Source organism: Rhipicephalus sanguineus, unplaced genomic scaffold (assembly GCF_013339695.2).
Source record: "Rhipicephalus sanguineus isolate Rsan-2018 unplaced genomic scaffold, BIME_Rsan_1.4 Seq8356, whole genome shotgun sequence".
In the NCBI taxonomy this organism is placed as follows: Eukaryota; Metazoa; Arthropoda; class Arachnida; order Ixodida; family Ixodidae; genus Rhipicephalus; species Rhipicephalus sanguineus.
In genome coordinates this window covers 1482-24777 of record NW_023616097.1, presented here as the reverse complement: position 1 = coordinate 24777, position 23296 = coordinate 1482, and the positions used below count along the sequence as shown (strand labels likewise).

General features: G+C 46.7%; 1 long non-coding RNA gene across 1 annotated transcript; it reads right to left on the bottom strand.

Annotated features, from left to right (window-relative positions):
- Positions 1-7430: 7430 nt before the first annotated feature.
- On the bottom strand, positions 7431-21562 carry LOC119378426 (uncharacterized). Its single transcript, XR_005180999.2, has 3 exons — positions 21334-21562; positions 9724-9965; positions 7431-7704 (listed from the first exon to the last, which is right to left on the bottom strand). It is a non-coding gene; the product is annotated as an uncharacterized LOC119378426 (long non-coding RNA).
- Between the last annotated feature and the right edge of the window lie 1734 nt (positions 21563-23296).

Below are 23296 nucleotides of genomic sequence, written 5' to 3'. Positions count from 1 at the left end.
CAACCGCCGTTCGCTGGCGCACTAAAAGGACCAACTCTAAATTGTGCTCGCTTTCGTGGTACGTTTTGGGGGGCCGATACGTCCGCCCTTGGAATCTGCCCGGCGATTGCCTCCCTAATAAAGGGACAAGTGGCACTGTGCGATTGGCATGCCTCCTTTTTTAGTTTTGCAAAAAATAAAACGGGCCTCTGTACGTCCAGAGCTTCTTTTGCGTGAATAGATTACTTACACTGAGCGGTGCCTGGACCATGCAGTGTATGGTCGGCGGGCGCTTTACGCGACTCGCTGAGCGGCGCGGGGCTGAATCGCAAGTCGGTATTATCGGGAATTCTCCATCAACGGCGATGGCCTTCCATAATAAAGAAAATGAGATCAGGCCAACGCGGGCTGTGTTTATACAGAGGCTGCGCACGTATCACGAGTTTCGTGACGTCACGGCAAACTCGTCATGACGTAAGTGCGAAGCGGCATGCGGAACATGGGAAAGGGGTTAATACAAGTGCATCAAATTGTCCTGTTTTTACGTGTGTTCCCTCCGCTTGGATGCAACACATGTGCGATGGTGGGCGGAGGTGGGTTGGTGCGCGGACACTCCGGCCCCGCTTCTTCCACTGTCGTTCAGCGTCCCAAAAATGCGTATAGTTCGGTGGTGTACCAGGCGTTGCGATTAGCCGAGAAATTCTCCATAAGCATTGAACAGGCACACTGTGAAATATACAATAAACAGATTTATAACTCTCTTCGTATAGTTGTTTTACAAAGGCGAAGCATCATAAAAAAATATTCCATGTTCTGGTGACTGTTTAGGAATTATACAAATGGCTTCTTAACCGCCAATATTAAGAATAAACAAACCTTCACATTAACACGATCGTGAAGATTTGCAGAGTTGGATGTGACTAACGATAGGATCGCAGAGAGCGGCTAAAATAACAAAAAAATTACGGATGCTGTGCGACTAGGTTAGTTTCGGCCAAAAATGTTTTAGCGGGACTGTCAAGCGAAAAACGTGCGAAGGAGGAGGACATCACTAAAGAGTGGCTTTTATGACAGTCATGTTGGCAACAGATACTCTTTCGTGATTACTAGGTCTATCTTCCACTGGATAGCCGTAAGCAACTCTTCTCCGCCCCAAGATTATGTTCCAAAGACACCTACAAATATTACGCTGTGCAACGCCGTCCATGCCTCTCCGAAACCGTGGAGAATTGCGACACTCAAACCTGGCGGGCAATTCTTTAGCCACCATGACACGAGGTGTGCCCAAGTTAACCTCCTTAGGTGTGCCATACACGGCCATCGATCTCAGTGACAGCTACTTTCGCGTTGCTGCCTTCCCGCAACCAATCCGAGCCATCAATAACCCGAACATGTAGCTGGTCAGTTTGATTATGGTTCAGGCCCACATAAATAATCTACAAGGTGTAAGATGGCACCATTTGAAATATCTGTAGGCCTCGCTAGTCGCGGGAAACTTCTCGAGAAAAAGAAAACGAGCGGCAAACGGATGAAACGCTCCATGTGCTCGGCCGAGATGGAGTCGTAGCCGCTGCCTGCTCTGGTGGTTCGGCCTCCGGTGGTCCAAATAAAGCAGTCAGAACAAAACTGCATTGGTGGCAGCTGCCGACCCGGGCTAAAGGACAAGCTACCGGCGCAGCACCGCTGCCACCCAATTGGGGGCAATGTGCCAGCCAACCAATGAATGGCAGGCCGAATTCGATTCACCGCTACCGCCATCCTGGTTCGGGCAATTCGAGGCGTCCTTGCAGCTCAGCGTGTGGCTCAAAGAATTCAAGCACACGGTCCTGGAGCAGAATTAGGCAAGACCTCGAGCTCCGCCTCAGCTGCTTGTCGGGCCCGTGCCCATACAATCAACTACCGGAAACCGTGCTTCAGGTTTGCAGCGCTTCGACAAAACGCACGACACCTAACTCGTTCAAGCCCTCAACTTCCACACAGTCCACCGCGCGGTTGTCCTCGAGCGCATTCCTACCGCAACCCTGCCTCTGCAACGAAGTGGGTAACCTTTACCCGACCGGCTGCTCTTCTAACGCAGCATAGCAAAATGTTAAGTGGTCGTTACGGTGAACACGGTGGAATCGGAATGTTAAAGCTTTTATTGGGAAAACTTGGGTCCAGGAAATGAAAAGTCAAAGTAGAAGCAAAATCTTGGAGGGCGCTTGAGTTTCGCCTTCAAGAGTACAACGCGATAGCGTTATCAGGCCGCGTGCGCATCGCCTTCACAATCGCAATCCTGGCTTCGGTTCTCGGTGCATGCCTCAACCGTGCCGCACGGAACGAACCTCTGTGTGCGTAACATTGGCCGTTGCAAGCTATCCTAGAATGCCTACTTTTGCGCTGTACCCACTACGCCATAATTCTTCCTTTTGCGAATCAGCGGTGGGCACAATACGCGTCCGTACGGCAACACGCGAACCTACGCAGCTGCTCACTTAGTTCATGCTTTTGCTGATGATGATTATAAATATGTCTGAGCGCTTTGTGATATTTGGGCCTTTGAAACACCTATTCGTTGGACCATTCACACTTTTGACGCCTGGCGCAATTCTACGCTTCTACCACGCAATATTACATGCGTTAAGAAGACTCATCCCACTACAAGACATTCATTTAGCGTTTTTTTTTTCGAAGCAGTTTTGAGAAATGGCGTAAGTCGGAGGCAGAGCACCTGCTTGCCACACAGAAGGCCTTAGTTCTATTCGCACTCGAACCGAAGGTTTTTATATTATTTTATTTGCGTCTTTCTTGATTTTTTTTTGGGTCATGGACAACGTTCATTTTTTACTCACAACCAACGACGCCGACGCCGACACCAGAATTTCTGCATAACGAGCTCTCTAACGCTATTGAGGTAATAAACGCGGTATACTGATAGCGGCGATTGCAGTCGTCAGCTGTCGGTAATCTGCTCGTCTGTAAGTGCATCGGCTTTTACACATGCCTAATGGAAGTTTCCAGCATTAGGCGCTTTTAGCTGACCGTATTTCGCCTCCCGCTCCGCTCAGCCAGTCGGTGGTGGCGTCACTGCGCATGCGCCAGACAGTCAGGCGCTGAGTGTGTGACCGGACCGTCGAGCGAGGGATCACGTGCACGAGGAGAAACAACCAAAATGGCAGCCTCTTGTACCGCGAGTCCGCGCTGCTCGGAAAACAGGCAGTTATTCGGCCAACACGCAAAACATGACGGCACTTGAGGATACACGAGGATCTGTGGCTTCTCCGAGAAGTCGTCGCGGCCACTCCCTTTGAATATCCGCGCATGTGGGATGACGTTCTACGAAGCGTCGTTGCAGCGATACATCGAGAGCTGACACTTCGGGCCACGAAGGAGCGTCTCGAGCTGCTTCTTTGGTACTTCGTCAACAGGACTCCGCATACCTTCGCAAGTAAGCGATTTCATGTACAATAGTAACAATTTAGCTTTTAACAGCAGCCACTCTCCCGCCTATTCAGAAACGCTCTTTAGTTTGACTTGCCACAGAGCAACGCGCTGAACGCTGCCCCAGGGCGCCGCGTTTGAAACGCGTTTGTGCTGCTTGAAAGCGGTGTCTAAGTTCAAGCGCTTCTGAATACGGGGGTAAGCGTCCATACTGCGTGAGCTCATCTGAGCTAACTCATACTTGCATTGCTAGGTCTGGAACGGAAGAATTTTCACCAACTATATGCCGGCCTTTCTCTGCTGCACTTGGTGATAGGACTCTGTTATTGCGTTGCATTGCCTTCGTGATTGGTGCACCGATCACAGAGGCAATGCAAATGGACGATGTTATTTGATGAATTCGTAATGTGACGTGATGTAATAGGACAACGTAGTGACGCCAGAGAATTTGGCGATGTGCGATGCCATGTTGATGTTCTATACTTGCGAAAAACTGCTAACGTTGTGTTGTTCTCATAGATGTTTTTCAGTGTAGTGCTGGCTGCATTCTCATGGCTGTGGGTTATGTGAGCATTACGTTTTGCTTCCCAATTCGTGGTGCCTGTTCGTAGCAGTGTTCAGAGAGTCGAAAGCACTCAATCTAATTTTATGGTTTTTGAAGCGCCGTGAGAAAGAGGGACGAGCAAGTGCGTAGACATTGCTCATTCTCACTTGCTTATCTCAATGTTTGTCAAGCTCAATATCAGCTTAATGCGTTATGCGCAACCTAAATTTTCACACCAGCTTCACACAGGACGAGAAGTATGTTGTACCGGATGTGATTTCCTTATTGCGAGATTTCATCGCTTATTTGCAATAGTGTTCCGCTGGGTAAGAATTTTTGAAAATTTCACTGCATTGCCCTCTATTTTGCTGCAGAAAACCAGTCACCGGCATCACTCCTCTTGGAAATGACTGGAGATGAGGAACCTGAGCCACCAGTCTAAGGTAGTGGTGACACTGCAGTGTAGATGGACAACAGACAAGATGAAACCGCAGTGCAGGAGCCAGATGATGTCCAGGCATTTGTGCCGCACCGTCACCGTATCTGTACCCTTGTTCACAATAAAGAAAACAACACCTTTGCATCTCCGGGTTCACTCCCACTCTCAGTGATGTGATTGATCGAAGCAAATTAAATCCAACTTCTGGAGCAGATAAAACACCGCTTTGGAGCGGAAAATGAGCCTTTTCCAGCATTATTAATCCAATACCTTCGAATGTAAATATTTATTTCTGTAACATAAGCAGCTGCTCAGTTTTTAACGAAATGGAATACCCTTCTACCTGGATGCATATGCAGTTCAGACATGGAATGATGGGCCTGCTGTATCTCAGCAGTTAACAAAATGGGTTCAAGAGTTTATAATCGTACTGCTCAGTGTAATTACCGCAATAAGTCACACAAGATGCTGTCGTTAAATAAGAACTGTAGTTGCACGAAGTATTATGCATAGTACCTCTACTCCGAACAAAGCTACCCTTTGGGCTGTGTGGATTGTATCCGGTATGGGCAATGCAGCCTTCAGTCTACGAGTACTCGCTATACACAAAGGGTACAGGAGAACACAGCGGAACTTGGGCGGGCACAATGTATACCTAACAGCGTGAAGACACCATGCACATAAGATTGGATAATTGTAACTTAGATTGCAGTCCAGCGCTAAGCCAAGGTGACAAAAAAAATAAAAAGGCTGATGCGTCAAGCACCACCGTAAATCGAAAATAAATCAATTCACTCTGTTTTAAAACAGAATTTCCTTTCTTGCTGGAAGACAAGTACAATTTTTATTTCCATTTTCAACGTACTTGTGACTTTCATGCACAGGTGGCGTCGCACTTGCCTTGACCGAAAGACGCTTGGCTAAAACCAAAAACGCGCGTTGCGCTCCGGTAACGTTGAGCGTTTGAGCGGAACGGGGAACGGACCGCAGAATCGGTCAGCTAAAAGCGCCTATTATCGTTCCGTTTGCATTCCAGTGAACTTGCCGCTCTCTGTGATCAACAAATTCATAGACCAAAGCTTCACCACTTCGAGATTGCTGGTGGAAGGAGAACCAGTCTACGAGACCGAGCATGTAGTAGCAGGCGACGCCTAGGAAAAGAAAGAAAATACAGTAACGCGGGAGAATCAGCACATCGACTGACAAGAAGAAGATGGCTTTCGCCTTCTAGTCATCATTAACGAATGCATAAGGGACCCTGTGCGTTTTTAATTCAACGTATCTAAACAATGACTTGTGCATCTGCAGCCGATTTTGTGGACGCTGAGCACGGGGCTGACGATCAAGAGGTCGCATTGGAGTGTTCTGAGATGGCATCGCACGTGGTAAAATGTAGCGCTTTTACCATCCTGTGGCAGATAAGCATCATTTGCCGGCGGGAAGCGCGCGCGAGCCATCGTCTCAGTGCGCGCTGTCTGCTACTCACCGAACATCGCAGGCCCGACGCAGCAACAAAGTCTTCGTCGCGGAAGTGTTTGTTGCACACAAGACTCGTAGCGGATGGCTACTTGCCGGTTCTTAGCTTTACAACCCATGCTTCACGCTGTTTCTTGTCCCGCGGTTACCAGTGCAGGCTGACACTGGGCTCCTTTGCGTAAGCGCGGCGCTGCGGCACCGAGCGGTAGAGCCGCATGTTCGTCGCCTTGGGAGGCAGCCACTCTATTAAAATGGTTTCAATGAGTAGAAAATGAGAGAAAACTTCCGAATTTGAACAGACCGCAGCGCATGTAGGACTTGAAACTCGTTTTCAAAGCACGCGGCAGTGCGCCACAAGCAGCCGACGCGGCGGCGGAGACCACGTGATCCTGCCAAGTACGTCACGCCGACGGTGGCGCCGGCGTTTCCAGTGGTGGGCCTCGAGGCCAATAGGCTCTGCTGTAGTCGAGACATATTTTTCACAATGTCTCACAGATGGCAGCACATAATCTAATGTTTGCTGTTTGCTTGATATGTTTTCCGCTAGATGTACATTGTAGTCGATTTTAAAGCTATTCGAAAGTTTGTGCGTGTATGTCTTTAGCGGCGATGGGCACACGAAAATCGCACTGAAACAGTTCATGCAGTTAGCGTCGCCTTTTTGCTGTAGTCGAGACATGTATTTTTGCAATGTCTCACAGATGGCAGCACATTATCTAATGCTTGCTGTTTGCTTGATATGTTTTCCGCTAGATGCACATAGTTGTCCATCTTTGGAGCTGTTTGTAAGTTTGTGTGTGTGTGTTTTTAGCCGTGATGGGCACAAGAAAATCGCACTGAAACAGTTCATGCAGTTAAGCGTCACCTTGCGCGATTGCACGCTTCTGCAATGCAAAATTAAATGCGGTAAGGAGACTCCTTCCACTACCTGACATTTATGTAGTGTTTTTTCCGAAGCATTTACAAAGTAACATCGTGGCTTCGACAATAAGAGAGAACATCGTGGCTTTGTGGTAGGACACCTGCTTGCTACGCGAACGCCTGGGTTCGATCCTCAATGGGACCGATGATTTATTTTATTTCCATCTTTCTGGATTTTTCGGTCACGGATGATTTCTCGCTCACAAGCAACGACGCCGTCCCCGACGCCGATACCGGGATTTCTGCGAAACGAGCTCTCTAATGTTATCGCGTTAGAATGTAGTATCCTACATTTTGTTTCAATTGTAGAGTGAGAGGCACCTCTTGTGTGAACCGACATATTGATAACACATTATAGAGTGCACTATAATGTCTCTGCGGCGGGGATTCCCCTCTTCTACACCACGGCAGCAGGTGGTTCCTGCGGCATCGTGGAATGCGCGCCATGTGTCGCTGCCGCCATCAGCTGGGTGCGCGCTTGCGTCAACCTAGCTAAGAAACGCTTTATATTTAATGTGCGACTAAGCGCTGTTGAAGTCGAAGCGGGTCTGCACTCAAGGTTTAGGCGAGTAGTTGTTTCTTTAAACATATTTATTGAACGAACAGTCGACCACTATTTGAACAACGTTCGGTTGAAAAGCGTGCACTGCATTGCGTAAACAATAAAGAAGTGTTATATTTATTTTTGAGGAAATGTGCCATAATGTATAGATGGCCGTAGAGAATCAAGGGTCCAGAAAGGCTCATTTAAGCATGTATAGGCGGAGTTAAGTGCACGTTGTCCTAAGTTTGCCGTTTGGAGGCCCGCTGCGGACATTCAAGCCTTTGCAGCTGGAGCTTTCGGCAATGCTGCTTCTGAATAGCTGGGGCCAGGTAGAAGTCTTCCAAGCATGTAATTTTCGCCTCCTCGTGATCTCTGGGAACACTGAAAGACATGGAAAATATTACGCACCTTTGTCTAATAATAAGCTCGACAGGCAAGAAACAAAGCTAAGCTGTTGTTTCCCCTCTACGCACGCCTTATACCCCCGCTATAGTTCCTCTGCGTTTGAGTTATGGTTCTTCAATACGTGGCGTCCAAGAGCAGGTATTTAGATATATCCGTTTGTTCGTTTCGAAGGTGTCGTCTAGATGGTGGATAGAACGTCTCCGTACATGAGTGTTGCGTGAATAACAACCTAAGTTGTTATGGACGCAACATCCCTTCCTGGCAATAGCTTACCGTCTGATATTTTACATAAAGGTATCATTTTTTGTGATGTTGTACAATGTCTATTGGTGTTTGGCAGCTATAGCACCGTTTGACGTGGATGCACGCCTACAGAGGCGCATCTCCATCCCGAGTATTAGCGTATCCTCCCCCCCCCCCTTCCCCCCCGTGCTCATGCATAAAACCGCCTTGGGCTTCAGGAACGCGAGGGGTAGAGTTCGTAGCTTTGAGCCGTGAACGCGGGAAGGACGTTCCGCTTTCCGCTGGCGTGTGTATCTCTCCACCAAGGTGCGACATTCAACCGTCGATATCATTGCCTTTCTGCGGCGTTTCTTGCGGCAGTTTTATTAGTCGGTGCTATCATACTCGAAGCTGTAGACGGTGGAGAAACACCACTGGAACACGTAAAAGCTGCACTACTCCGACAAACAAGCCGTCACATGCTAAGAGGAAGCGAAAGGCAAAGCAAGTAACTGCGTCTAGGCGCCTTCTAGATGCCAGCGCGGCCAGCGTTCCTTCGCTGGCATCGGGCGCCCGAACTGCGTAGTCACCGTATCACTTCCTATCGGCGCTCATTAGTGTCACGACGCAGTATTTCACTTCACCGCTCCCAGATGGACACCGCCCCGTCAGCCAAGAGCAGCGCGCGAGAGAGAATGTGTGAGAGACATAAGGCACGTTTGGGGAGCCTCGTATATGTATGTAAGTAGCGCAGTGGGCCTGGCGCCCGGCAGTTATCGTCGCGGACCGAGAGGGCGTGGGTTCGAATCCCTGGTGATTAGCATCAACGCAACTTTTTCTTCACATATTTTTTGTCATTAGTCAGTGTGCATTTTAAAACAAACGTCACATCCGTGAGCGAAATACCTCAGTGAAGCCTTGGAGGACGCTGAAATAAACACTTTCGTGTTATAATGTTGCTTTTTTCGCATCTGTTTTAAACTCTTTTTAAAATACGCAAAAGCAAACACGTTCTTTACCGCCATAGCACACCACCATCCGTGGCCTAATGAGAAGATCAAACGACAAATAGGAATGGACGAAGCCATCTTACAGAAGAAAAGAAAAATGCAATGCGCTAAATTAGGTTGAGCATAATTGTCACAGAAGTACGTCTTTGCGAGCAGAAGTAGCAGACCACACATAAAAATATTAAAAATAGAACAGCGTGACAAACTGACCACTTTACCTTCACAAGTGGGCTTCGCATGCGCGGTTTTGGTGCGGGAATACCACTTCCTTGAAGCGCATTTGTATGTCACATAAGGCGCTGTATGTGCTAGTTATATTAGACTTTGTGCGGTGGGTGCACTTTGCGCGAGAGTGATCGAGGGCCGGGATTGGGGTTTTAATCCGCGGTGGTATATAAATAGTCTTGTACACCTAGTTCGTGCTGCGCTTCTGAATAGTGATAATCTACGGGCTTCCGGATCGTTCGTTTCAAAAGAAAACGGAGGTGCTGGAGTGGAGAACAGCTATGAACACTTCCACCAGAAAATATTATTGTGCCAATTTTTAAAGGACATGGAACGTGAATTCACTGGCACTTTTCGCGTTCTGCAGATGTAACTAATGGACAAAATGTTGTGCCGACATTACCTACTCAGTGGAAGATTAACTAAAGTGAACACGAATGGGCAAAGCAGCGATAGCCCAGTATATAAAACAGATGTTTACTCAGGAGTCATTGGGACTTCCCATGCAGTTTTGTTCAGTAAGGTTTCATTTACTTACCATGCGATTGAGTGTGGAGAAGCAGAATATAGACCTCGCCTTCGTAACGTACCATTTGCTATGGTCTTCACGGCTTGAAAACAGTGCCTCTTTGCCGCGGGATCCTATGCGTACAGAGATGATATCAGTGACACTGTGTCGCGCACCGCAAAATGGCTTCTGAGCACCGCCATTCCCGTTTTTCCAGGACTGAACGATGATGCTGTCTTTCATTGTAATCGCCATATCCTCCGTGTAGATATCTATTTAAAGAAATGCATTAACGTGTGAATTAGCACTAACGACGTAAGCACTGTAAATGTATAGAACTTCAGTGCGACACATGAAGTGGTAGAATAAGATAACGGCTTCGCAAGATACTCTGCAATAATATTTGTCAACGAAGTTGATTTGTATTGCCATAACAATTATATGGACAGTCGCGGCTGATTTTTGCCGTCGCCGTCGCCGCCGTCATGTACCGTATATGTATATGTGTATATATATATAGAAAAGCCACAAAGAAAAATAATTCACAAACACTTTCCGACGCGTGGAATAGAACAGCCGACCTATCGCTCCGAAACTCGTGGCTTCAGACGGCTAAGCTATGGAGAGTAGCGCCTCTCAGCATGCTAACGGCGAGCTAATTATATACACCATTTTCTTCAGCGTGCTTTCTTACTCACCAGCGAGATGGCGCGATGTGCGAGCTGGGCGCTGGGCGCGCTTTAAAGGTCGTCGCCCCGCTCCTGCGAACGCCGAGGCTCTTCGCCCTACAGGGCGTGGTCGCCTTGGTGCGCTTATCTCAAAGAAAGAAGGGGGCGGGCGTGGGGGGGGGGGGGTTGGAGTGGGGGGGTTGTATGTCTTGTGCTTTCCTCGCGATGTCCGCGCTGAAGTCACAGAGCGTACGAAGATCACTTCGCTCGCTGCAGCGGCCGCGTATGCGAAAGGAGCGCGGTGTTCAAACAGAAATAAGTAACAACTGCGACATTTAGTTCGCGCTCGTCCTGTGTGTACCTGTTCGTTCGTTTCGTGCGTCCTGCTTTATGTTTAAGCAGTGCGCTTCAAGTATCGAGCTGTGACGCATGATAGCTCGCGCTCGTCCTGTGTGCGTTCTTTTCGTGCGTCCTTTGGGCTCGAGCGACGTCCTGGCAATTTCGAGCTGCTTTCCGTTCTTCGCGTTAAATTCCAATTTTTTGCTATCGCATTCATTGCTTCGCCGTTGCGGTGAAACTGTGACTTTTTTTATTAAGGAGAGACTCCCGCGTCTTCTGACCTATCCTCACAAATTGTGAAAGGAATTAGGGAATCTTGAATGGCATGTTATCATTAGGAGAATATATAGTCTAGAACGCAAACCAGATTCGTTAGATTGATATGAAACGATTTCAGTCGCCTTTCTTGACCTGGCCTCTGTGACATACTCTTTGCGAACGGCTGAAGTGGGTCGCTTGCAAAATGAATCTCCTTGCAGCGTCTTGGAGGTAACGCAGGCTTAAAGGCGCAAGTGTGAGGCCGCGTTGAACGTCATGCTTTAACAGCGTTTAAGCCGGCTGTAAAAACATTGACGTCCGCAGAAAACCACATGTGGGTATGCGCCACAGGAATTGGGCTAGCCCCACAACCGAGTACAGCTGGTGCGAGCGTTAAACGAAAACTCTGCTGGGCGAACGTGACGCTACCCTCCTGTGCAGGTTATGGTTGGTTGTCGCATCTACGCGCGCGTACGCGTGCCGCATAGGAATGGACGACACCGCATCATGTGACCACTGCGGCAGTGATGAAACAATTCAACATATTCTGTGCGACTGCCCACAGTACTGTTCACAGAGACAGTCACTTTGCAACGCGCTCGATAAGTTGGACGACCTCACTCTGTCGGAAGAAAGATCCTGCGCCATCGACCGGAACAAACGTCACAGAAAAAGGCTGTGCAAGCGCTACTGCGCTTTCTGCGTTCGACTGGTCTCTGAGAACGGCTCTGACTGGAACGTCTTGTGTGTGTGTGCATGTGTGCGTTTTTTTTTCGTATTCAGTTTATCTCACTCTCTCTCTGTCCTCTTTCCGACCCCTATATCCCCACCCCTGTGCAGGGTAGCAAACCGGTCACTCGCGCCAGGTTAACCTCCCTGCGTTTCCTTTTCATCTATTTCTCTCTCTCTCTGCTCGGCGAAGTGAAACAGGTCAAACACGTGTAAGAGAGAGAGAGAAATAAAGGGAGAAAAGATATAAAAAGATAGAAGACAGAGAAAGACAAAGAAACAGAGAGAAAGAGAAATAAAGAAACAGACATGAAAAAGAGAGAGGAAAAACATAGAGCAAGACCAAAAGAGAGAGATAAGAAGCAGAGAGAGAGAGAGAGAGAAAGAGATAGAATAAGAAAGAGAGAAAGACGGATTGACACAGAAGGAGACAGACAGAGATAGAATGAAACAAACAAGGAAAAAGAGAGAAAGAAATTCGGCAGATCCCACACCTTGCGGGAATCGGTTTCATGTGAAGTAGTCAGCGAGTAGTTCTGTGCTGAATTATTGCGCTTTGAGCCAAGTGTTACGAGGTGGATCGACCTGTTTTGGTAAGTGTAGTAGTTGTGTGCACATCGTGGGCTTACCAGGCATGTCGACAACACTGGCGTTTAAAAGGGTAACCTATGGTTTCACGTAACGTCAGCGTCAGTATTATCGACACGGAGTGCAGTTTACAGTGCGATGATGTGAATATCAAACTGAACGTCCGTTATCGTATTCCACTGGTGTCGAGCACCCTGTGAATATGGCTTGCTGAATCATGGGAATAGAAATGTAATGTTCATTAAACTGCTATAAAAGCGGATTCAACACTGGAAGCACAATTGACGTTAACCTGACATGACGCTTATGATAGGAGTACATATCTAGTGTTTATTGCTGTGTTATAAAATTATATAGCCAGAACTACAACCACAATTGACGTTGCACCGACATTACGCCTGCATAGGGTATTTTTCCAAAGCCGTTTCTAGACCTTGCGTGGCTCTCTAGTTGAATACCTGACTGAAACGCAAAATGCTTGGGTATGATTCCTACTGGGTTCCTAATTTTATCTATCTATACGGCTAGATAGATAGATAGATAGATAGATAGATAGATAGATAGATAGATAGATAGATAGATAGATAGATAGATAGATAGATAGATAGATAGATAGATAGATAGATAGATAGATAGATAGATAGATAGATAGATAGATTACCATGTGTTCGCTAGGAAATGCTTCGCATTTAAAACAGAGAGCAAGACTGAAACAGGGAAAGCGAAACGAAGAAGAGCTAGAGAGAAAGAGCGAGAAAGTGAAATAAATAGATGTAGAGAGAAATAAATAAATAAAAAGAAAGCAATGGAAAGCAACAGGTCTAAAAAGCAGATACAAGAAACCGAGACAAAGAGAAAGGAAGGTAAGAAAGAAAGAACAAATAAAGAGAAACAAAGAAGGTCACCCAGCTCCGCTCTTCTTTCAGGCTTGGCGCCACTACAGTGCGAAGCTGCCATAATTGTTTTGTTTTTGCAGGGCTTTGCTCTCAATAATAATAAATAAATAATAAATAAATAAATAATAAATAAATAAACCTAATGTGAGCTCGTTGTAAACCACTGAAAGTGGTGGCGTGTTTATGCTGCCTCTTATGCACGAAACTTTAAAAGAGAAAAGTTCAGCAAATTCGGATGTTGGGTATTTTATAAGCTTGGAAGGTAAAAAGCAAAGTCGTTTCTTTGTTAGATAATATAGGCCTCGTCAGACTTGCGAAAGATACGAAACAAAGTAAGGTGTTCGCGATTGCGTAGACGCACGAAACAGAAGTGCAATTTCGTACAATAATCAGAGAAAACAATTGTTAGTAGGTTATTATCGTGTGTTTTTTTAGAAACAGTTGAACCTGCTAATCATTGATGATCGATGCTGCTCGCTTCCTGCTTCGCATGACATCGACCGCCTCAACGCGTGGGACCTACCGTAATTTCTTTAATAAACAGCTTACTTTCGAACAAGACAAAATTTGCATGTAGATAAAGCTCAAGAAGGGGCAAGAAGTTTTCCGAAGACATCCCTGTTGCATAGCGAAAATCTACCTCGCAATTTTGCGCGATGCACGTCATCACACTACGAAATAGCTCATCGTGTGATATCGAGTAATATAAATCTTCGACGTCTACTGAAAAAAAAATGTTAAAGCTTAACATTTTGACAGAGTTGCCTCTCTGGTTGGGCTAATTAATTACGACTCTCTGAAGGCTCGAACCTTTTTGGCCGGAGCCTTTAAAAATCTTAGGAAAAAAATTGGCCGCGTATCTGCGTGCTTCGCTGCAAATGTCGTCTAAAGACGATAGAAGAGGCGCTGCGTGAGATATGAACGCCATCTGGCAATACGTCGGGAAACGTGAATGCTGTGTTGCGGGCTGGTAGTCCCGGCGCAGCAGCAGGCGAAGACCGGCGGTGACCAACGCGACCGGCGGGGACGCCAGCCAGCCCGAACACGCGGTTTGGCGCGAAGCGCCGAAGCAGAAGAAACGTCCGCACTCAACGAGTACTCTCCACTCACGTCGCCTGGGTAAAGCAGGAATGCCAGAGCGGCGCCTCATGGCACTCGTACAGTGCAATACTGAACTGAAACCGAAACACAACAATGAGCTCGTGCAGAGGGCACGGAGGAAGCCAAGTTTCGGCGCAGTCGCATTTTCAGCGCAGCTTAAGAAACTAGGTCTCTAGAATTACGTATCTATGTATTTTCTAATAAAGGAACACACCACCTAATACTTACCTAGTGATGCTGCGCCTCAGATATGCGTAATGTTTGCTATTTGATCAACCATGTACACAAGTATGAACCTAGTGAGTCGTTCACGATGGCTGGCCCTTGTGCAAGTGGTTCAACTTTGGCCGAGTAGCTGAATCGAGGGACGTGCCGACAAACAGAAAGACAGACAGAAGGACAGACCAAAATTTCCGCGTTTAAGTTCCCCAAGAAAGACTATCGTCTTTAAAATGTCGGCTTCTGAATGGTTAGCTCTCGGAAAGGAAACAACATCGGAAGTGTTTTATGGTGCCTGTTATGATGCCCTGACTTTTTGCACAATTTCGGAATACGAATTTACACCAACACACCTGATTTTTCTTTTTTGTATAAACAATATAGGCTGCAATAAAAAGTTTGTAAAGGTACTGGCAGTTTCTTTCGCTCGCATATCACTTTAAACATTACTGTTACGGAGCGATACAACATGGTTTAGTACTGTGCTTTCAGAAGTGATTAAGACGACTAGCGTTTGTGAAACGCTTGCGTGCGTGGGTCCTTCAGCCATTTTTTCTGTCTACTGAAATACTGTCTAAACACACACACACACACACACACCACACACACACACACACACACACACACACACCCACACCACACACACACACACACACCACACACACACACACACACACACACACACACACACACACACACACACACACACACACACACACACACACCACACCACACACACACACAACATACACACACACACACACACACACACCACAGCACACACACACACACACACACACACACACACACACACACACACACACACACACACACACACACACCACACCCACCACACAGCCCATTTCTACACTAATGCATTAGCGTATCTCGGTACGCATATGATACAATATATTTTTGACTGTGTAAAATGCAGACGATGTAGTTGACCTTACAGCTGTAGCACGTAAAAGCAAAAATTCGTTGAAGAATGCCCTACACGTCATTGCTTTCAAAGAGTACAGTGATCGCCTTTCGCTAGAAGCAGAACCTAATGATTCTGACCAGAACATTTCTTTTCAATTGTGTTCAATGTGTCGTTTTCATTTGATGTTGTCGTGGAGGGTATCTTCAAATACTAGCATGTCGAGAAGGCGCGTAGAAAAGGCGCGTAGAAAAGAAGTGTAACAGCATGAGTGGCACTTCTTGTGTGAAGCGAGAAATTGATCATACATAATAAGGTGCACCGTCAGAAAGTTTGACTTGGTGCGGGGATATAATACAAGGAACTGATGACAACATGGCAGTCATGTCTGGGTACTAGCGCAAAGAGAACCCGTGTCTGTGACGTCACGTAAAATCATCTATAGAAGTTCTTTTGACATGTAAAACGCTGGGCATAACGTTGAACTGAACTGAACAGATCAGGGTAATCACCTTACCACAATATCCTCTCAAATAAACGGGCGTGTCTTTAAAAACAGACAACTCTTCATAGGCGGGCGCAAGCTGTGCCGTCTTTCTGACGGCGGATGCGATAAACTTCTGCCTTTGGTGGCGCTGATCCCAGAACTCTGGTGCTGTCTTGTATACCTTACGAAACTACGTGCCTCGTTTGCTGCATTAGATACACCGGAATTGCATCCTTCAAAAATGACCATTCACATACAGATAGACACGTTCATGGTTGCCGTTTGATTAATTTTAAAAGAAGCCAGAACTCAAGCTAAAAGTGACGAAAAGAAGCCATGCCATTTGATTTTATCGCCATAAATTGTAGCCATACAGAAGTGGCATTACGAGAAGAGTTATTATTGAACAATATATAATGCAATTTACAATAAACAATGACACAGAAATGATAGCACAATTTCTTCCCCTCTTGTTTGCTCTTGAAGACAAAGGTAAGTGGCAGATAAACAAATTCACAAAGGGGGTGGAGGATCCCTCAAGCCGTCATTGCGGCTTTTCCCTCCGCCTCCTGTTACACTGTACTGTGACGAGGCAAATCAATCAATCAATCAATCAATCAATCAATCAAATCAATCAATCAATCAATCAATCAATCAATCAATCAATCAATCAATCAATCAATCAATCAATCAAAAATTATTTACTTACCCTATTAGGGCATGAGTATTACAAAATGGGAGGGAGTAAATACAAACTAAGCGTAAGAAAATACTCTGAATAAAAGTAAGAATGAAGGCGTTTCTAAAAGACGAGTACTCATATGTTCAGTGAAAACAAAAGAACAATGAATACCTTTCGAACAAGCTATTACACGACGGGGATAGCGCCTCGTTAAACGTTGATCTTGATCATTTCATCTCAGTCAGCGCGAAGGTTGTCCACTCAACTGCTCTGCGCGGTAGAACAAATTCGGAAATCGTTTTGGTTTTGCGAAACGGAATGCCCACCTTATGGCAATTACCAGTCGGGTGCGACATATATTGCAGTCATAAAATAAATGCCTCTTGAATAGCGCGAATTTTGGCGCGCTGTTAGAACAGAAGGCAAGGCTGTTATGCTATATCGATGCGATTGTAGTGGGAAATATTAAGACGAGTCGGGTTATTTTGAGCAAGTTCCAGAGCAATGACTACTTTTGCATGCATAGGATCCCACACCTAAGCAGCTTATTCAGGTTTTAACGCGACAGCGTTAAAGAGCTCGTATCGCAGAAATTCCGCCGTCGGTGTAGGTGTCGGCGCCGTTGGTTGTGAGTGAAAAATCATCATCTTGTCCGTGACCGAAAAATCGAAAAAGCTGCATATAAAATGAATAATAAAAATCTTGGGTCCCAGTGAGAATCGAACCTAGGCCGTCTGCGTGGCAAGCAGGTGTTCTACCAGACGCAGGTGTTCTACCACGGGTTCCCAGCAAGAAGCTGTTCCAACAGCAGGAGGCTTCTGCTGCGCAGGCAGGTTGATCTCCACCGTGTCAGACACCGTGGAGGCTTCTGGAGAGACGTCTCGCAGCAAGTTCTAAACATTTGAATGTTCTGCCAGTGCGTGCTGTGAGGTACGCAGATCCGCCTTCATCTGGTCAGAGAGGATCTCGTTTGAATCGACGGACAAAGACGGCTCGTTGCGTGGCAGAGCGTCCAGTACTGCAAGTGCTGGTCCCTCCAAGCGCTCAAGCGATGACGAGCATGGGGGTGGCTTTTCCGACAGATGTGGACGGAAAATTATCTCGGCCACCGGCAGGGATTTTATGGCGTTGGATACCGGCACCGAGTCCGTGACATGAGGCCTGGTCTCAGTTGTGTGTTTGTCCCAGGGCAGGTTGAGGCACTGTCTGCAGGTGAGCTGCAATGCGCAGTTGCAGCCTCGAGGTGGTGCCCCTTCGGAGCTCCATCCTCGGTAGCGTTGAGTTTCGACTGGGTGGTGGCAGCGAGGTGGGTGCCCATCGGTCCAAAGACAGCTATGAGCCTGGTGCTCCACTCGGCCCAGGACTGCTGCCTCACGCCTTTGTACCTGTGCCACGCCGCGGCGCCATTTCGAAGGCGGTCTATGGCCACGCACCACTCCGCTGATCCGTCCAGCACTCGCGAGCTGCGATTGCGTTCACGGTCGCCACCCAGTTGTCACCGTCGTTCTGAAAACCATGGAACTCCGGGAATTCTCGGACAGCCGGCGATGGTGGGGCGGCAGGCAAAAATCCGGATTGTGCCGACGCCAAGCAGCCCAGTTGGTATGTGAGCTGCGTGAGGGCACACCGGAGCTCTCTGCGGCTGTGGACTGAGCTAGATTTAAGGCCTTGTGAGGCAGCTGCAGTAAAGAGGGCATTCATTGCGCGCAATGATGGTATAGCGGCAGGACACAGCTCGGAGCACCGCGCTATCCAAGGCGTTAAAGGGACACTAAAGGCAAATATTAAGTCGACGTTGATTGTTGAAATAGCGGTCCAGAAACGTCGTAGTGCTACTTTTATGCCAAGGAAGTGCTTATTTTGAAATAAAATCACGTTTATTGGTCCGCATCGCGTTAGCGCACTTGAAATCACCCGCCTGAAAGCGGTATTTCGCACGTCACTGTTACCGTGCCCAACGTTGCCCGCCTTTACTGCGCGGCGGCGTGCACTGGCGGCGTGCACCATTCGGGCATCCGGCAACATCCCATGCATGCAGTATTTGGTCGAACTTTCTGTCAGAGCGACTTTCACGAGCGTGCAAAACACACGCGGCAGTACGCGATACCGAAACTGGCACTGAGACGCGACCGCCTGAGCGAAGCAGGGCGCCGGGCGAAGCGCAGTTCGGCGAAAACGGAACCTTTGAACCACGCACGCCGTTCCCCATGGCAACGCCAAAGAGGTTTTTTTGTAGCGTGAGCTACACTTGCCTAGCCGGAGCCGATTTCGCGTGGATCCTCATGAGCCGTGCTGCGCATGCGCAAGGTTCAGTGATGTCACACAGCTGGCTCACCGCTCTCCGCGCTCTCCACCACCGCGATCTCACGCGCTCTCCGCCACCGCCGGGCGCGACTCGCCGCTGCTGGTCTGCGCATTCGAGAGGAGTGACGTCGTAGCCATGGTAGACACACTGGCGCCAGCGCGCGCGCAGCTATTCGCCTTCGCTGTGCAATCGCGGTCTGACACAGCGCTGGAGACGCGTGATAGCGTCTCTGACTGGCGTTTGCAGGTGGGTATCGCCATGGAGAAGGAGAGCGCAAATGCTGCTCGACGGCGCGAAGAGTCGAGAAGCTTATCTCATCAGATCCCGAAGTAGTTGCCTGGCAATTAGCGGTTCAGCGTACGAAGAATGAACAGAAGAAGGCTAATAATCCTAGACAATCTGGAAAGCTAAGAATAATCAGCTGAATCTTTGCTAACGCTACGTATATCCTAGCATAGCCGAGCTAAGCCACTGCAAATTTTGTTTCATGAATCGAACAAAAACGAACAAGCAGCATTTTATTACGTCTCTTGATGCACGGAATGTTCTTTTTATTGCAGCTAGTTTGATTACTAGTGATTAATTTTATTCAGACACTCCCACGTGATCGGGATCACTTCCAAAATGTCCCACTCCTGGCACTCATCGTGTGATACATTTAGCTTAATTTCTCGGTAAGGCACTGCTGTTGATGATATTGCTGTTTTAGTCGTTGTCATACATTGAGCTTCACTCTGACATAAATTGTTTATTCGCCTTTAGTGTCCCTTTAATCTCGACGCGGAGGTGTGCCAAGGTACACAACAGCCTCCGCGGCGTTGTCGGATGAGGCGCACAAAGAGCGAGGATTCCCGTCCACGGAGTATGCGGTGGTAGCAGTACTCCCGACGGCAACATTCACGTCCAAGGAAGTCTGGACGGTGTCCCTTAGATGCTCACGCGTGGGAAGAGTCCTTGGCACGGGATGCGTGTTACGGGAAGCGTACGCGACGTTCCCAGACGATAGGAGCCCGTGTACATTCTCAGACGAAGGTGGTAGCACGGTTCCTGGAAGGTAGTACGCTGGAACTACCGAAGAGGCATGGACGCCGTCCGCGGATGATTCGATGAGTCGCGGCAGCAGCGGTGGAGTCGTGGATTCCATGATCGAGGAAACGTGGACGGCGTTCCTTGGATGGAGATACCCGCTTTGCCAACGACTCTCGAGGACACGTGGCTTCAGCTTCAAGGTTAGATTTACTTTGTCGACTGCGCCATTGTAAAGAATGAGACAGAGACAGCACCCTCGCTGCAGGCACGCTGTTCTATTATGAACTCCTTCTTCCTCTTCTCCCCCCTAGCTGCCCGCGCGCCAGAGCCTCGGCGCCGCTCTTCGTCATCACTAATATATATATATATATATATATATATATATATTATATATATATATATATATATTATATATATATATATATATTGGTCATTCCATGCCAAATCACCCAGCGTTTTTTTCCGACCATCACAAATATGGCTGAAAAAATTTCCACGCTTTTCTTGAAGTTCGAAACTCGTTCTGCTCGTTATTTCTGCTTCCAAAAATTTCCCGACTGTTTGTGAGAGTCTGTAGTTTTGCGCTGACTGAGCTAAAGGACATCAAACAACAATTTTTTTCAAAGGGCGTTTCAGGACGCCACTCGATAAAATGGTATTTCCGGCAGCTAATGAAGTGATGTAACTGTAAAATAATGACTTATTTATGTATATCGATTCTTCGAGGGCTTTTCGCACGAGCAAAATTGAATAAAGTTGCAAAGTTTGATATTTTTTTCCAGGAACAGGCAACTCAAAGGGTAGAAATTAATTATATACTGGAAGCCTGTTCGACATACTACAAAAGAAAAATAATTTAGTCGCTGAAGGTGTAGCAAATCCTCTGAAAAAATTGCAAATTTAACTTCTTTGAGAAAAGCTCTGTATTCATCGTCAAAAAACTTGCCTTGGTGGTCGGACTAAAAATATGCACTATACTTCATTTGAAAGCTCTATGTATTAGCTGAACATAGACAAAGTTACAAAAGGGTATTATTTTTTTAACTTGAGAAATGTTTTTTGAAATTTTGTATCTCCACCAGCTTTTCGCCGACGTAACTCAAGCGGCATGAAGCACTCGCAAAGGCAATCTTCAGCCCATGCCCACTGACCTGGGATGCAGACGTCAAGCATGGTGCTGTCTATAAAGCAATCCCATTTCCTTTTCCATTGCTTTATAGATAAACGAGCAGAATGTGTTTTGAACTTCAAGAAAAGCGTGGAAATTTTTTCAGCCATATTTGTGATGGTCGGAAAAACGCTGGGTGATTTGGCATGGAATGACCCATATATATATATATATATATATATATATATATATATATATATATATAGGAGTGTGTGTGTTTATAAGTTGTAAAAATAGAGTGATGCTTACCTCTTGGCCACTTAGGCGATTGGCAATTGCTACTACACGCTTCTTCGCCCTTGTCCACATGACGTCGATTTTCAGAGTTTTTTATCTCGCAAGTACATTCTATTTAACACTTTCCAGAATTCAGGAATCTTTCCGCCCAATTCAGAGGACGACTCTGATACACGTGCGCCGCCTGAACCTGCAGGTGAGATCTGTTTTTTGTGTATCAGAAAAAAAGGCTGTATAGTTATCGCTGCATGCAAGAGCACAACGAAAGGAGCCACTATCATTTCCTATTATTTTGTTAGCTAAATGAAAAACTTTAAAGCCGTTGGAGTAACTACGTTCAATTGCCACATGCTGTTGTTACTTCTATTTTTGCCAAATAATTAACCTTTCTTGTGCAAGTTCCTTATTCAACGCGTGTTTTTGTTTGCGCAATATATCAGCGTTTTTTTGTTGAAAAGCTCCATTGATTTTTACTTTGAATTATCTATTGCATGATGTACACCACCCATTAAGAAACACCCCTGAAAACGGGGCATTTAAGGAAAATAAACTGAACTGAAATAATAGTTGCAGACGAAATTGTGATAATGAATATGCAAATTCAGAGGTAACGCAGACATCTTTTGTGACTGGTGTACTTACACATGCAAAGTATTATTGCAGTTGTCAGCCTGTTCTTACCCTATTTTCCTCTGTGTCCTTGTGCACATTTATATGTAATAATAATAATAATAATAATAATAATAATAATAATAATAATAATAATAATAATAATAATAATAATAATAATAATAATAATAATATAATAATAATAATATCTGCAGCACACAAATAACTATAACATTACAAATTTCCAGGAAGGAAGCGCTGAAGTGAAGCAAATTAAGACCCGCATACTTGCAAATCTGTATCCGGCTGCGGCGAGCAACGTCCATTTCTACCGCTTTTTAGCGCGAAAGTATTTGATGCCGGGCTCCACTAACATTTCACTGACGTAATCTTCGTCAACAAAATGACGTCATTAAGAATGGACGTGCCAAGGTCACAGGGATGGAATAAAGAGAATATCAAGCCGCGCGGCTCCACCGCCAATTCGAGATCACAACTTCTAGGTCCGCGATAAAAGGTGCCGGGCGTTCTAACCGCTGCACCACCAGAACTTTTTCTTTATTTTCGTGGCAGAATACGTATTGAAGAAAAAAAAAAAGGCTGATCTTTCCGTCATAGGAATTGGTATAACACGAAAGTGAAACGTGTCTTCACAGAAGCAGTGCTTATTGCGTAGTGATATATGAGAGCTTGTACAGCGTCTATTGGTGTCTGGCAGCTATAGCAACGTTTGATGTGATGCACCCACGTTGAAGCCTAGTGGCACATCTCTATCACGACTACTAACGCCCATGATCACGATTTACCCGTTGTAGTATCTGAAGTTTTTAACATGTACCTGGACACAGCGTATCGCGAATCCCGCGCCAAGATGACATCAACAACCCCATAATAAACACTGGCCTCGATATGCACTTCTTCAAAGCGTCGTCAATTAAGGAGGGAAACGGCGTATTGTAAGCTCCCGAGTAATAGTGTAAACTACGCCTAGGCTCATGCAACAGTACTACACTGCGCTTCAGCAACACGGGACGCAGATGTTCGTAGCTCGAGCCGCGAACGCGCGCAGGCGTTCTACGTCCCGCTGGCCTCTCTCTCGCTCCACCAAGGCAGGACAGTCGCCCGTCGGCACGTTGCCTTTCTGCAGCGTTTACTGCAGCAGTTTTATTAATCGTCGCTATCGCACTCGAAACAGTCGGCGGCGAAATACCGCTGGTGCATGCGGAAGCTGCACTACTCCGACAACGAACCATCATACGATAACATGAAGCGAAAGGCAAAGAACTTAACTGCGTCTAGGGCGACTCCCCGATGCTAGCGTGGCCAGTGTTTTTCACTGTTATTGAGATGCTTTAACCATGGCCTT